A 14,626-nucleotide genomic window follows, 5' to 3' on the forward strand; every position below is an offset into this window, starting at 1 on the left:
TTAGAGAAGCTTAGTTTTCATCTGCGATGAGTGTGTTAAAAGGAAAGAAACATTTTATAATAAATTGGCCTGTATTGGGGAAATCTTTAGCCCCTCTAACAGCAATTCCTCCTAGGCATAATATCCAAGAATACATGGAGAAGGATAGATTTAAAACATGACCCACACTAGGGAATTACACCAGAGAAACCCCAAAATGAGGTGTATTAGTTTTCTATGGATGCTATAAAAAATAACCACAAACTTAAGTTCACAGCTTAATTATCTCACAGTTTCTGTAGATCAAAAGACTCACATGGGTCTTACTAGGCTAAAATCAAGAAGTTCACCAGGGTCGCATTTCTTACTGGAGGCTCTGCAGAGGACTCTGCTTCCCAGCTCATTCATGTTGTTGGCCAAATTCAGTTCCTTGAGGCTGCAGGACTGAGATCTCCATTTCCTAGTTACCTATCAGCAACCACCTTTGCTCCTAGAGGCCTCTATCTAGTTCATGCAAACAGCCACCTATATCAAATCCTTCTCACACTTGAAATCTCTGACTTTACCTGTTGCTGTTCCTGTTCTGCCTTCCTTTTCCACTGTATCTATCTGACTCCAGCCAGAGAATGTTTGTTGCTTTTAAGGGATCATGTGGCTAGAGTGGGCCCATCTGGATCATCTAGGTTACTCTCCTTATTTTAAGGTCCATAGCCTCAATTACATCTGCAAAGTCCTTTTTTTTTTTTTTTTTTTTCTATGTAACATAATGTATTCACAGGTTCCAGGGATTAAGACAGGAACATTTTTGGAGAACCATGATTCAGCCTGCCATGTGGGGGAATTAATTCATTCATGCCTTCAGCTACAGCATTAACCGTGCCAGGCTCTGCAGTGTAAAAAAAAAAAAAAAAAAAGAATGCTATAGTTCTCTATTTCAAGGATTTTACAGTCTAGACTGTGTAGAATCAGAGAGAGATATCTTATTAATGATACAATTCACCTGAAATAGTGATTCCTAGATATACTATAATCCTTATGTTAATAAAGATTAAATAATGAGTCTCAGGCAGCAGAATTTCAATGGCAAGTATTTCCATTTAGAAAATCTATCTGCTTATCATGGTCCCAGTTAGGGGGCCTTGGTACCATCTCGGTCTCCAGATCTGGTGAGGAGCCGGAGGCAGCGACTCAGTCACTAAACCTAAATAAGGCACTGAGGCATCATGAGGGAAACTAGTGAAAACTTAGAAATAGAGACCAAGGTGGAAACATAGTGGTAGAACTCAACCATATAGTAGTAAAAAGGAAGAGGACACTGGGATTTGGGGGAACTATGCACATACAGAGGAATTTCCCTTGGTGGTCCTGAGTGTTGTGTCTGAATGGTACTAGAGAGACTTAAGGAAACAAGTTAGGAGAACAGCGGTCATTACTGGGTGTGTTTAGGAGCGACATAAGCTTGTGTGCCAACACCTGCCCCAGGGTTCTGAAGCAGAAAAGGACTGATCCTGGAGATTGTGTCAGGAGGCCATGAACTCATGGAACTTGACCATCCTTAACTACATTCTACGTGGATTGGGCAATTCTCTGTCAAACTGGAAGCTTTTCTCTGTATTTTAGATAAAAGGTGTAAAGATGGGTAAAACAAGATGCCAGGTGGTAATGGCAGCTGAGAATTTAAGGTCTGGAACATGAAAGATGTATTTGGAAACAGATTCATGTCACATGGGTCAATAGTACTTTGCTGAATTCAGCTTTTTAAGACGATTGTGGGCTTGAATATATTATTTTCCATCTTTCTTTCCTTCCTTCCTTTCCATTGTAATATGGATTGTATTAGTATCTTTTACAATAATCCATTAGAGAGAAAATTATGAGGAGAGTTGGGAATCTTCAAATGTTTTTCATTTTTTTTTTTTTTTTTTTTAATTTTATAGCTACTTTATTTATTTATTTATTTATTTTTGGCTGTGTTGGGTCTTCGGTTCGTGCGAGGGCTTTCTCTGGTTACGGCAAGTGGGGGCCACTCTTCATCGCGGTGCGGGGACCGCTCTTCATCGCGGTGCGCGGGCCTTTCACTATCGCGGCCCCTCCCGTTGCGGGGCACAGGCTCCAGACGCGCAGGCTCAGTAGCTGTGGCTCACGGGCCCAGCTGCTCCGTGGCATGTGGGATCTTCCCAGACCAGGGCTCGAACCCGTGTCCCCTGCATTAGCAGGCAGATTCTCAACCACTGCGCCACCAGGGAAGCCCTGTTTTTCATTTTTAGTGACTAGAACAGAGGGTGATATTAGTATATGCCAAGCCCAGATACCTTACTTTTTGCCCTGCTCAGCACATTTTGCTTCCTAAATAGAGGACATCCATTTCTCCCCCAGAAATGGGGCATTTTGTATGAAAACAAAGAAAAATTAAATGATTTCCAAAAGATTATATTTTTTAGTGAGAAAATAACAGCTAGAATATCACTATACGATTCCTACTCTCCCAATCTTTTTCTCTCATTAAAGTGAAAAAGCAGAGGAAAGAGATAAAAGATTTATCCTATTTATATAGACAAATCTTTCCTACTGATGTAAAGTGAGAGAAAGGAGAGAGCCAAAGCAGGTCTTTTGGGAGAGCCTCTGATTCAGGAAATAGCACCCCGGAAGCTTCTGAGAAGTAAAGATAAAAGAGAGGAGTTGATAGGGGAGAAAAAATAGTTATGAGCGTGGGAAGGAATTGCCTTTGAGATTTTTTAAGAGTCACATTTCTAAGAGTTTTGAGACTTTTCTAATGAATGAGCTTGACTTTTAAATAGCCATTGGCATGTATGTACATTGATTATTGCTTCTATTTCAATTTTGTATTAGAAATCCCATCAGAGAAGCAGTCTATTGCTTATAACAATCTAACCTGGTGCAGGTAACAGAAAGTCAGTCCTCAAGAGGGCATTACCCAACCCTGGAGCTGAGGCTCTGGTTTCCGTTGACCTTTGGGGATCAAATCTCACTTCCCATTGTGTCCTAGTTGCCGTGCATTATGCAAGACTAAGTGATATCTGGCAGTTCTGATGCTATATTTAATTGTATGTGTTCACATTATGGTTTTATTGCCAATTGGATTCTTTATTGCCAATTGAATCTTTATATTATTCGGGTGGCACAAGATCATGGATATTGAGGACAGAGGTTTATGCCTGGATTTTTGGCTCATGCCAGATGTGACCCTCCATATATTAGTTACCTTTCTCTTGATTCAGCAAGAACTGCAATCTATGTTGGCTTGTGGCAAAGCTAACCGCAGGTGGTTTCCACATGAGATGTAGGTTCCGTATAATTTGTTGTGTTTTCCTGTGAATCTTACGTGAATTAGCTTTTACCTCATAAACCACAGAGAAGAGAAATTTCTAAAGATTGTTATAAAGCACTTGTGTTAAAAAGTGTGTATTGCTATGGAAATACTAACTAATGATAATAACTATTGGAATACAGATTAATTGAGGGACTAAAAATAGCTCACTCCAGGCAAAATTGAGCATGTTCTTTTAATTGTGCTAGTATTATACAGAAAAAATAAGCAAAGATTTTAAGATAACATGTTTTATTCAACAGCCTCACTGACATAATTCTCTTGGGTCTTCTCATTTGAGATTGCCTCTGCTAATTGCTTTAACATTTTCCAACAAGTATATTATAGAGCCAAGAATGCCCAGTGTCCAAACCACTGATGCTTGGGGCAGGTGGGCCACAGCTGCATGAGACATAAAAATCACAGCTGGAATGCTGTTCTTTGTCTAATTCTAAATATTTTATCTTAAAATATAGTGCTCAATTCTGGAAATATGACCATACTTATTCTTTAGGGAAACTGTCCAATATTCCTAATTTTTCTACACTTTTAAATGAAACCCTGAAAACTTACATTATAGTTTTGCTAATCCTGACAATTATTATTTCTTCTACATCATAAATAATTATGAGAATTCCACCTTTCTTTTAAATTTGTTTAATTCACTTAGTTGATTTCCAGTCATATAAAGTCTACCATTTTATTTTATTTTTTTAATTTTATTTTTTTTTCTTTTTCTTTGTCTTTTTGGCTGTGTTGGGTCTTAGTTGCAGCACACGGGGTCTTCGTTGAGGCATGTGGGATCTTTTGTTGCGGCGCGGGCTCTTCATTGTGCTGTGCAGGCTTCTCTCTAGTTGTGGCATGTGGGTTTTCTCTCTCTAGTTGTGGTGCACAGGCTCCAAGGCACGTGGTCTCTGTAGTTTGCGGCACGCAGGCTCTCTTATTGAGGCATGCGAGCTCAGTAGTTGTGGTGCAAGGGCTTAGTTGCCCCGAGGCATGTGGGATCTTAGTTCCCTGACAAGGGATGGAACCCATGTCCCCTGCATGGGAAGGCAGATTCTTTACCACTGGACCACCAAGGAAGTCCCAAGTCTACCATTTTATAAACCAGAATATAATAATGTTGGAAAGTAAAGCTATAGGCTACCATATAGTCTCTAATATAGCAAAGTCATATCTGAACAGAATTTATTCTGAGTCTGATAAAAAACAAAACATGGGTCAAACATAAAGACAAACACATTTAATAAAACAGTGTATAACTTTGCTAGTTTTTGATTTATAAGAAAATTACACATAGAAACACTAAATTAATTATTTTATTAAATAATAATATGATATACAATAATTTTACCAAATACACTTGATCAGATACCTATTCAGAATTCTTTTCTAAGGAATTAAAGCAAAGAATCCAAAGAGACAAGTTGATTTTATTTAACTTTCAGGCAAAGAAAATTATTTAATTTATGGGAAAGTTCTTTTTCTGGGCATTTGCCTGTTTTCTTCTTTATTACCACTTGATTGCTTTTCTTCCATGGGCTATTTCTCACTGCCCTATTTTTCCTACTTCTTTAATAAGAAAAGACTCCTGGAAAGCATAATTAACATCTTCAAGTGGATATAAAAGTCTTAGCTTCCTACTAGATAATACAGGCATTCTAGTTCCAAAATTCTATTTAAAAAATGTTGTTATGTTTATTTCCACTCAATTTGAAGGCTGGGGTAGACAGGCCTTAAGATTTTGTTAAAGAGTGTTGCTGCTAGTAATCCCTGGAGTAGATAGATAATTCATTTAGAAATATTGTCTTAAAAAATTAAAAAATCAACTTTAGTTATTTTAAAATACTAATGAGTGCTCTTTACATGGTAGAGCTGATACAAGTTTGTGAATTTCCTATTTACTCAATCTCACTGTCTTTTCTATTGGGCATGAAACACATATATATCTAGCATCACCTGCCATTACATTGTTATTGATGAGAGGTATCAATTGCTTGCAAATAGAATCATTCTTCATTATAAGAGGCAAAGATCCATCCCTCAATCCCTCTGTCTCTTTCTCTTAAATGATATGTGTCTTTTCCTTAACCAATTTCCTTGGAATATATCATTATTATGGGATGGATGTTTACGCCTTCCAAAACTTAATGTTGAAGCCCCAGTGTGGTGGTATTTGGAGATGGGGTCTTCGGGAGGTAATTAGGGTTGGATGAGGGCATGATGGTGTGGCACCCATGGTGGGATTAGTGCCTTTATGAGAAGAGACACCAGAGAGCTTGTTTTCTCTCCCTCTCCCTCATTCTCTCTTTCTCTCTTCCCCTCATCCCCCACCCCCACCTTACCTTGTGAGGACACAGGGAGAAGACAGCAGTCTGCTAGCCAGGAAGAGAGCTCTCACCAGAACTCGACCATGCAGGCACCCTGATCTCGGACTTCCAGCCTCAGAACTGTGAGAAATAAATGTTGTTAATAAGCCACCCAGTCAGTCTACGGTATTTTGTTGTAGCAGCCCAAAAGGACTAAGACACAGCCCAAGCTAACCCAATCATAGTACTCATTTTTTATTCCAAATAGGTTTAACAAGGACATATTCAATCTAAGCAGCTTTCTTGACCATACCTCTTCCACTAAAGGCATGTTTACAACCATAATTCAATGACTTAGTGCTTTCATTCTTCTGTATATTTACTTAGCATTAATGTTTTAGCAGGAGACAATGGTGCCTTGCAAATACTGCAAATGTTTTAATACTATAACACTCAGCAAGATGCAGACTCTTGCATATGCATTTTGAAAGGTGGAAAAGACTAAATTTCTAAAGAGGTGGGTGATAAATTCTAAAACTGAAAATTTGTTTATTTCTAGACAATAAAAGATATTATGTAAAACTATGTTTTTTAAAACTGTGTCTGTATTCTTCTCACTAGTATTATAAAACTGTTCATTGCATTGCAAATTGACTACAGTATTCATTACAAAGTGAAATAATAAATAGAAACAATGAAAAGAACGTTTCCTAATAAGGATAATTTATTTGCGTCTAGAGAATTTATTATACTTCCATGCACTGCTATTCTTGAGTTGAGCAGCATTTACCTCCCCATAGCTGAGACAAACTTACAATTTTTTAATCAGAGGAAACTAGCAATTTTACTATTTTAACTAGATTATAATATATAGTCTTGTTGTTTTTGCCACAAAGCCCTGGCTGCTGAAATGTGTTATCTGTCATTGGCATGATCATGTAGTGGGGCAAAAAATAAGAATGTTCTTGTATATATGCAACTCTATATGCATCTTTTAGAACATTCCAATAAATCTCATGTTATTATCCATGAGAAATTTAACTAGGCTAATTGACCACATGGAGCAAATTAGTGTAAACCTTGTTTATTTAATATAGTCATGAGAAATTGAAAATTTCTTTTTTAATTATCCAACATAGAAAGGCCACAAAAGTCTTACTAGGGAATTTTTAATGTGACATATAACCGGTTGATATATTAATTAAAATTAAGTCTGTATATTATATACATGCATATTATATATACATATATGCTAAAATAAAATGTTGGCTAATAGTAAATGCTATGAAAAATAAATATAAGCTTATTAATTATAATCCAATTTAAATCATTTATTTCTAAAGCTATATATATATTTGGTCTATTGAATTTTATGTTTCAATAAAAGTGTTTTCATAGAAAACCTTTTATGAAGTCTATGTCTGAATATAACAACTTCTCAATGATCTGATCATGGGAAATAAAATACTTTTCCTCTGTTAATAGTTATTATTGTCTTTAATAATGTCATGATATAATAAATACAGAAAATAATCATTATTGTTTTGGCCTTAATTAATAGTAAAATTACAGTAAAATTTTTACTAACTTACACTAGTGAAAGAGAAAGAACAGTAAATTGATGGAATTCAGAATCATAAAAAAATCTTAAAGAATTATGGTTTTATTATGTTCACATAGATATCAAAAGTAGGTTAACAAAGTGATATCAAATGTCCTGAGAAACACTAAGTTAATTGATAAAGGGGAATGATTTATACAGTTTCTCATTTATCATGACTTATTATTAATAACATCTTTAGATTTTATGCTCTTAAACAGTTTAGACATGCTCCTTGCAAACACTATTACCAAGGCTTAATTTTTTTTTAAAGCTAGCTGTATTGCCAGGGGTTACAAATAAGCTCCGGAAAAAGAAAAATAGACTCTTTGCATTCCACCCTCAAAACCAGCTCCTTCTGACAGCATAAAAGAGAACATATTATTCCCTCTTCCCTAGGAATAAAAGAAATTTTCTGGTAACTGAAATCAGGAGCTTGTAAGACATATACTTGATACAGGTAAAAGCTATAATTCAGGTAATGTGTACAATTTCTAGTCAAGTTCTAGGACAGTTATTGTGGCTAATCTAAATATTGCCTAGAATATACAAATGACATCTGACTTACTTATGAAATACATTTTTTAATCTTTCTTTAGAAATTTGAGATTGACACAAGGAAGTCTATTACCACTGCCTATTACCTATCTTCTCCCTAGGACTTGGGTGAGAGATGAATTCACTCAATCACTATTTTAAGAAAGATTAAATGAAAGCTTTACTTTGTGCCAGGCACTGAGCAAGGTGCTGAGTATACAGTTCAGAACAGATACAGTCTTCCTCCTCCACAGAGTTAAACGAAAGAGCTAGAAACTAAACAGTTTCTATAGCTAAACTAAACAGTTGCTATAATGCTATGAAGGAAAAAATAAAGATGTTATCATTGAAATGGTTCACCTGGATCCCAAACAGAGGACTCTACAAGGATTTGGCCATGTTTTTCTATCCAGGAATGATCAAGAGAGAGAAATCTTAAACCCAAAGGACATCATTAAACTAGTCATTAGAGAGTACACTTGTTCTAAAGCACAAATAATTTCTTAGGCTTTACCTGTGGCTTAAGTGAAATGAATCTTAGTATCCTCTCTCTCTCTTTTTTCTGTTTATATTCACAAAACCATATTTTGATTACCAACTTAGAATTCCTGGTGCTAACTTTACACTGGGAAGGAAATGCTCTGGACAACACACACAAATATTTTAGTCACTGGAAAAATTTTTCCACATTAGAATGTAATATGTGAGTGCAAGAAACTGGTTTATTTTTTCCCAGCTTTATTGAGATATGATTGACATATATCATACATAAGTTTAAGGTATACAACGTGATGATTTGATACATGTGTATACTGTGGAATAATTATTACAATAAGGTTAGTTAACACTTCCATCACCTCACATAATTACCATTTTTTATAGTGAGAGCATTTAAGATCTACTCTGTTAGCAACTTTCAAGTATCTAGTGCAGTACTGTTAACCAGAGTCCCCAAGCTGTACATTACGTCCCCAGAATTTATTCGTCTTAGAACTAGAAGTTTGTACCCTTTGACCAACACCTTCCCATCCCACACACCTCTCACCCTCAGCTCCTGTTTCTATTTCTGTGTGTTTGGATTTTTTAGATTCCACATATAAGTGAGATCATACAGTATTTTTCTTTCTCTGCCTGACTTTTTTCACTTAGTATAATGCCCTCAAGTTCCATTCATTTTGTCATAAAAAGCAGAATTTTCTCCATTTTTATGGTTGAATAAAATTCCACTGCATATATATACCACATCTTTTCTATCCATCATCTGTCGATGGTCATTTAAGTTGCTTCCATATCTTGGCTATTGCGAATAATGTTACAGTGAACATGGGGGTGCAGATATCTTTTCAAGATAGTGATTTTATTTCCTTCAGACATATACCCAGAACTGGGATTGCTGGATCCTATCATAATTTTATTTTTAATTAAAAAAAATTTTTTTTGAGGAACTATCATACTGTTTTCAGAAGCAGTCAGCCTGTGCTAGAGTGCGCCAGGGCTGGGCTCTGTGGTGAAGTTGGGTGCCCACTTCACTCTCCTCCTCCCACCAGGAGGATGTCTGTTTCTGTACTGGGCTGTCTGGGCTTGGGGAAGCGATGGTGGGGCTAACCTATCTTTCCTACCCTCATCAATGCATCTTTCCTTATTTCTATGCTTCACTTAGGTGCTGTAATCCCTCACCTATATTTGTAGCTCTTGGTAAGGTATTTTCATGCACAGAAAGTTGTTCAAATTGGTGTTGTTTGTTCTGTTTTTGACATGAAGTTTGGATGTGGCGGTGGCTGACGCCTTTTCCCTATATCTGTTATTTTTCCTTTTTTCTTTCATAAGGAGGGAACTATATTGAGTAACCCTACCAGCCTTTCTCTACCCTTACATTAGCTCTTCCCTTGGGAGAAGCAGTGAGTTAATTTGCTAGGATTTTGGAATGAGAAACTGGGCATGTTGTTCATCTCCTTTGACTACCCTCTATCTTTCCCAAGGAAGCATCCATTGACTTCACTTCTGCCTATCTAATTCATCATAAAAATCTAATCATTTCTATATTAGTGATAGTTTAAATTTAACTTCTCAAGAAAATAAACTGGAAATTTGTCATTAGGTGCCTTCCCATATGATAAAATGTTTACAATAATTTTTAAATTATTCATCAAAAAGCAAACAAAAGTATTTTTAAAACACTTGAGGTTAGCATAGAGCTCTTAGGGATCTATAAACCTGAGTAATGCGATCCTCAATAGTAAGTAATACTAATAAAATAAATAATTTGTTGTAAAAAGGAGGGTTTTTCTTTTTACAGACTTTTTGGCATTATGTTAAACTTAGACATTTAAGAGACTTGAAATTTGTGTATAAATAATTAAACACAGATGTATCTTGATTAAAAGGGCAATTCTACTAATTTTTAAACACTTTGATTTATGTCAGAGAGTGCTCTGCCTATGTTTTCCTCTAGGAGTTTTATAGTATCAGGTCTTACATTTGGGTCTTTAATGCATTTTGAGTTTATTTTTGTATAGGGTGTTAGAGAATGTTCTAATTTCATTCTTTTACGTGTAGCTGTCCAGTTTTCCCAGCACCACTTACTGAAGAGACTGTCTTTTTCCATGGTATAGTCTCGCTTCCTTTGTCATAGATTAACTCAGCGGTTCCCGACCTTTTTGGCACAAGGGAGCGGTTTCGTGGAAGATAGTTTTTCCATGGACCGGGGTGGAGTGGGGGCACAGTTCAGGTGGTAATGTGAATGATGGGGAGCAACGGGGAGCCCCAGGTGAAGCTTCGCTCGCTTGTCTGCTGCTCACCTCCTGCTGGGCGGCCGGGTTCCTAACAGGCCGAGGCACCGTAAGTGCGTGGGTTTATTTCTGGGCTTTCTATTCTGTTCCATTGATCTATATGTCTGTTTTTGTGCCAGTACCATACTGTTTATTACTCACCCATAAAAAAGAATGAAGTAATGCTGTTTGCAGCAACATGGATGGACCCTAGAGATTATCATGCTGAGTGAAGTACGTCAAAGACAAATATCATATAATATCACTTACATGTGGAATCTAAAAAAAGATACAAATCTAAAAAATGATACAAGTGAACTTACTTACAGACTCACAGACATAGAAAACAAACTTGTGGTTACCAAAGGGGAGGGAGGTAGGGATAAATTAGGAGTCTGGGATTAACAGATACACACTCATATATATAAAATAGATAAAAAACAAGGACCTACTGTATAGCACAGGGAACTCTACTCAATATGTTGTAATAACCTATAATGGAAAAGAATCTGAAAAAAGTATATATTGGATTGGCCAAAAAGTTTGTTCGGGTTTTTCGTAAGATGTTAGAGAGAGAGAGATATATATCTGAATCACTTTTCTGTGCCCCTGAAACTAACACAACATTGTAAATCAACTATACTTCAATAAAAATCTTTTTTAATTTAAAACACTTAACATCTTCGCATTTTGTTAAATGCGAATTTATACATATTGAACTAGCCAAGCTATTGACCATAGGTGAAGCTAGACTCTGAAAAAGAAGCTAGAGGTGAATACTTGTGATACTTGTTTGTTTTGCTATTTAGAAACAGAGAGACCTCCTTTTTAACATTTTCTGTTGTGTCTGTCATGTATATTCACTGAGCCATAATATTTATCTCACCACACACTCACAATTTGTCTACAAATATTACATACCATATTTAACTTGTGAACTTTTGCCTTCACTTGACCTAGTCCTATAAAACTATGTGGACTCTTAAATTGTTATCTAATAGGCTGTTAGAGGACTAGAGACCACTGTCCTGGATACCAATCAACTGCCATTGCTTCCATGGAAGTAGGGAGACTCTTGCCATATTACCTATTCCTTGGGAGAAAAAAATAGTCAACCTTCGTCTTGAACAATTTTCCACAAATATTATTTGTACTTAGCTTGTTTGTTTTATGTTCACCTTTGAAAAATGACAAAAATTTAAAAACTATGAAAGAGGGTGCTTATTAAGGAACAAATTGCTATCACATGATTTTCTTTTTGAAAAAAATTATCAAGTGAACAATATTTTTAAATAAAACAGCAAAAGAAAAAACTGAATTTTACACCACAAAAAAACCCCCCTGCTTTGTAGGAACCATCAGGGTAAACAATAGCTGGAACCAGAGCAGAGAAGTGAAAGCAGTAACTTTGTTCCATTTTACCTTCTTATTCTATTCTTTGAAGTCAGTATTTTAATTGACTGCCTGAGCTGGCAACCTCCAAGCTCCCAGTCAGAGATGGTACTCTCAGACCCCTTCACAAATCTGTGGAGTCGTGCTGTGTTCAACCTTTTAAATGATGGTAAGAATTGAACACATCTATTCCAGCTTCCTGTTTCGTAAAGAGGACAAACTATTTGTTGTGACCCTCACTGTGAAGGGGAGACTTACTTGCTTAAAAATATCTCCTTCAGGAGTAGACAAGTGAAATTCCCAGATTCCTAAAAGTAGAGAGTAAGGATTCGTGAACAGATTTCTGAAATTTTGTTTGTTACTGTTTTATTGTTGTTGTTTAAGAGCCATTTGTTAAAACAGAGAGGCCTTTTGGAAAATAAAATACCTTCACTTTCTATCATCCTGTGGGTGTTTACATGATTATAATGCTGAATCCTATTAACAAATCTTTAAGCTCCTACAAACATGATATACAGGTTGACTATTTGAAGGGGAAAATACTTGGAAGAAAGATATGGGATTAGTTTCTGTAAGCTGGGGAGTCAATCTAGTTAACTAGAGGCAAATATTTCCTGCTCTCCACTTTCTAGGCTCCTTATAGGATTGCATGTCCTGTGGCCCTCATAGTTGGGTAAATCATATGACTAGTTTTGGCCAAGGAATGTGAATGGAAATAGTGTGTGCCAATTTTATGGCAGAGCATAGAGGGTTCTCTGTCGTCCTCTTTCCTTTTAACCTGATCGTACAATGTTCCAGAAGGTGGCTATGCTGGCTGCTCTGGGGCTCCCAGACAATTCTCAGAGGACATGTACCTTGAGAGAAAAATAAACCTTTTGTTTCCAGTCACTGTGATTTGAGTTTATTATGCAGCATAACAAAGTCGAACCTGATTAATATATAACCATACTTCAATAATTCTTTTAGGACCCGACTCTTCCTGAAGATGTGAATGATTAGTCAAACTATATGTACTTTGTCCCATATGGAAATACAGAATGATGAGGCCACTTAATACTGTGTATTCTTTAACAATTAAAAAAATCATTTTCACATATATTATCTCACTTATTTTGTAAAATAGTCCTCTTAGAAAACATGAGGAATTATTATTATTATTACCACTGTGAATAAATTGAGGTTAAAAATAGTTGAATAATTTGCTATTCAGTCACAGAGCCAAGACTTAAACACTCAGATACATTATAATTTGTTCTTCCTCTCCTTCCAGCACTTTCTTTTTCCAAAATCAGCAAAAGCATTGTGAATACCCAAAAGGTCTAAGTCATATGCAGTCAGAAAGTTAACAGACCAGATCCTATAATGCGAAGTTATATAAACTAAAAAAGAAATGTCCTCCATTAGGATGAAGTCCATGACCACTGAGGACCTTAATTACAGAGCCAGGATCCTTACATGTAGTAAAGATACATAGTCATTGATTCTGTGCAAGAGGGAACTAGTACCAAATAACACATATTATGAATAACCTCTTTATTTAAAAAATATGGAAAAACCACCAAGAATGTTGGCTCTACAGTGCCCCCCCCCAAAGTAGCATTATACGTTTTCTTGAAATTAGGAGTATGGAAATCATGCAGTAAAACTGAAGAAGCTAGTTTTATCATTTTTATTGGGGGCCACTGGAACAAGTCATATTTACAGAAATTCTCTGCATTTCTGTGAATCCTAAGAGAATTCTTGAAAAATAGTAAATAATTACTGATTAGAATGGGGGTGGGATAAGGGAGCAGTAAGAGGAATAACAAAAGTACCATTTAAGTATTATTTTTAAGAAGAATAAAAGAGACAAAACCACAAATAATAATGAATCCTGTGCGTTCCTTAACATCTAGCATGCTATCAAAATTGTATGAATTTTGCCTAAATGGATGCTTAAGACTTGGTGTTCATAGGAAATGCTTCCGAGATTTGAAGAAAAATCTGTCTTTTGTCTTAAGAGTGACTCTTAAATGTTTATAGAAATACAGTGGCAATTCTGCAGGCGAACCTGTCACTATCTTCGCGTCTAGCCAGGTGTGAATCACAAAGCCTGCATATGCGATTTCCATCACAATGGAAATAAGGAATAAATGAGGTTATTAAATGTAAACTGTCTTAAATGAAACACTTTAACATTCTTCTCTTCAAAGACAATCATAGTTTTTGTTACTAGCCAAGCTTATTTTTTTAAATTGGCAATTCTATGGAGTATCTCAATTTGAATATCAATTTAAGATTCAAGATAAAGTGGTATCTCATTTACCATGTTTTTATAGTAAATATGAATTATGCACATGGACCGTTTAAATATTTGTGTTTTCTCACAAAATTTAGAGTGTAGGCTTGCACACAAAAATAGTCACTTAAAAGTCTCTTCAATTTAATTGTTCCATGCTATCAATTACCTGTGTATATATGTATACAGAATAAGAAGCTTTTCCATCTGAAGGGATTAAGAAACATTTTATTAATACTAGAAATCTATATTCCAGATTTAGAGTACCTGCACCTGTGCCTGCACCTGTTTCTTAAGGATCAGAAAAGGAACAGCAGATACTTTCACGTTTCAGGGGGTAAAGAATAGGATTTTCCCTACCTCGGCAGGAACAAGCTGTAAGAATATGTACCCCTGATATTAGTCAATTCCCAGCTATTAAGGTTTCCTTCAGTA

Source organism: Balaenoptera acutorostrata, chromosome 5 (assembly GCF_949987535.1).
Source record: "Balaenoptera acutorostrata chromosome 5, mBalAcu1.1, whole genome shotgun sequence".
NCBI classification, from domain to species: domain Eukaryota; kingdom Metazoa; phylum Chordata; class Mammalia; order Artiodactyla; family Balaenopteridae; genus Balaenoptera; species Balaenoptera acutorostrata.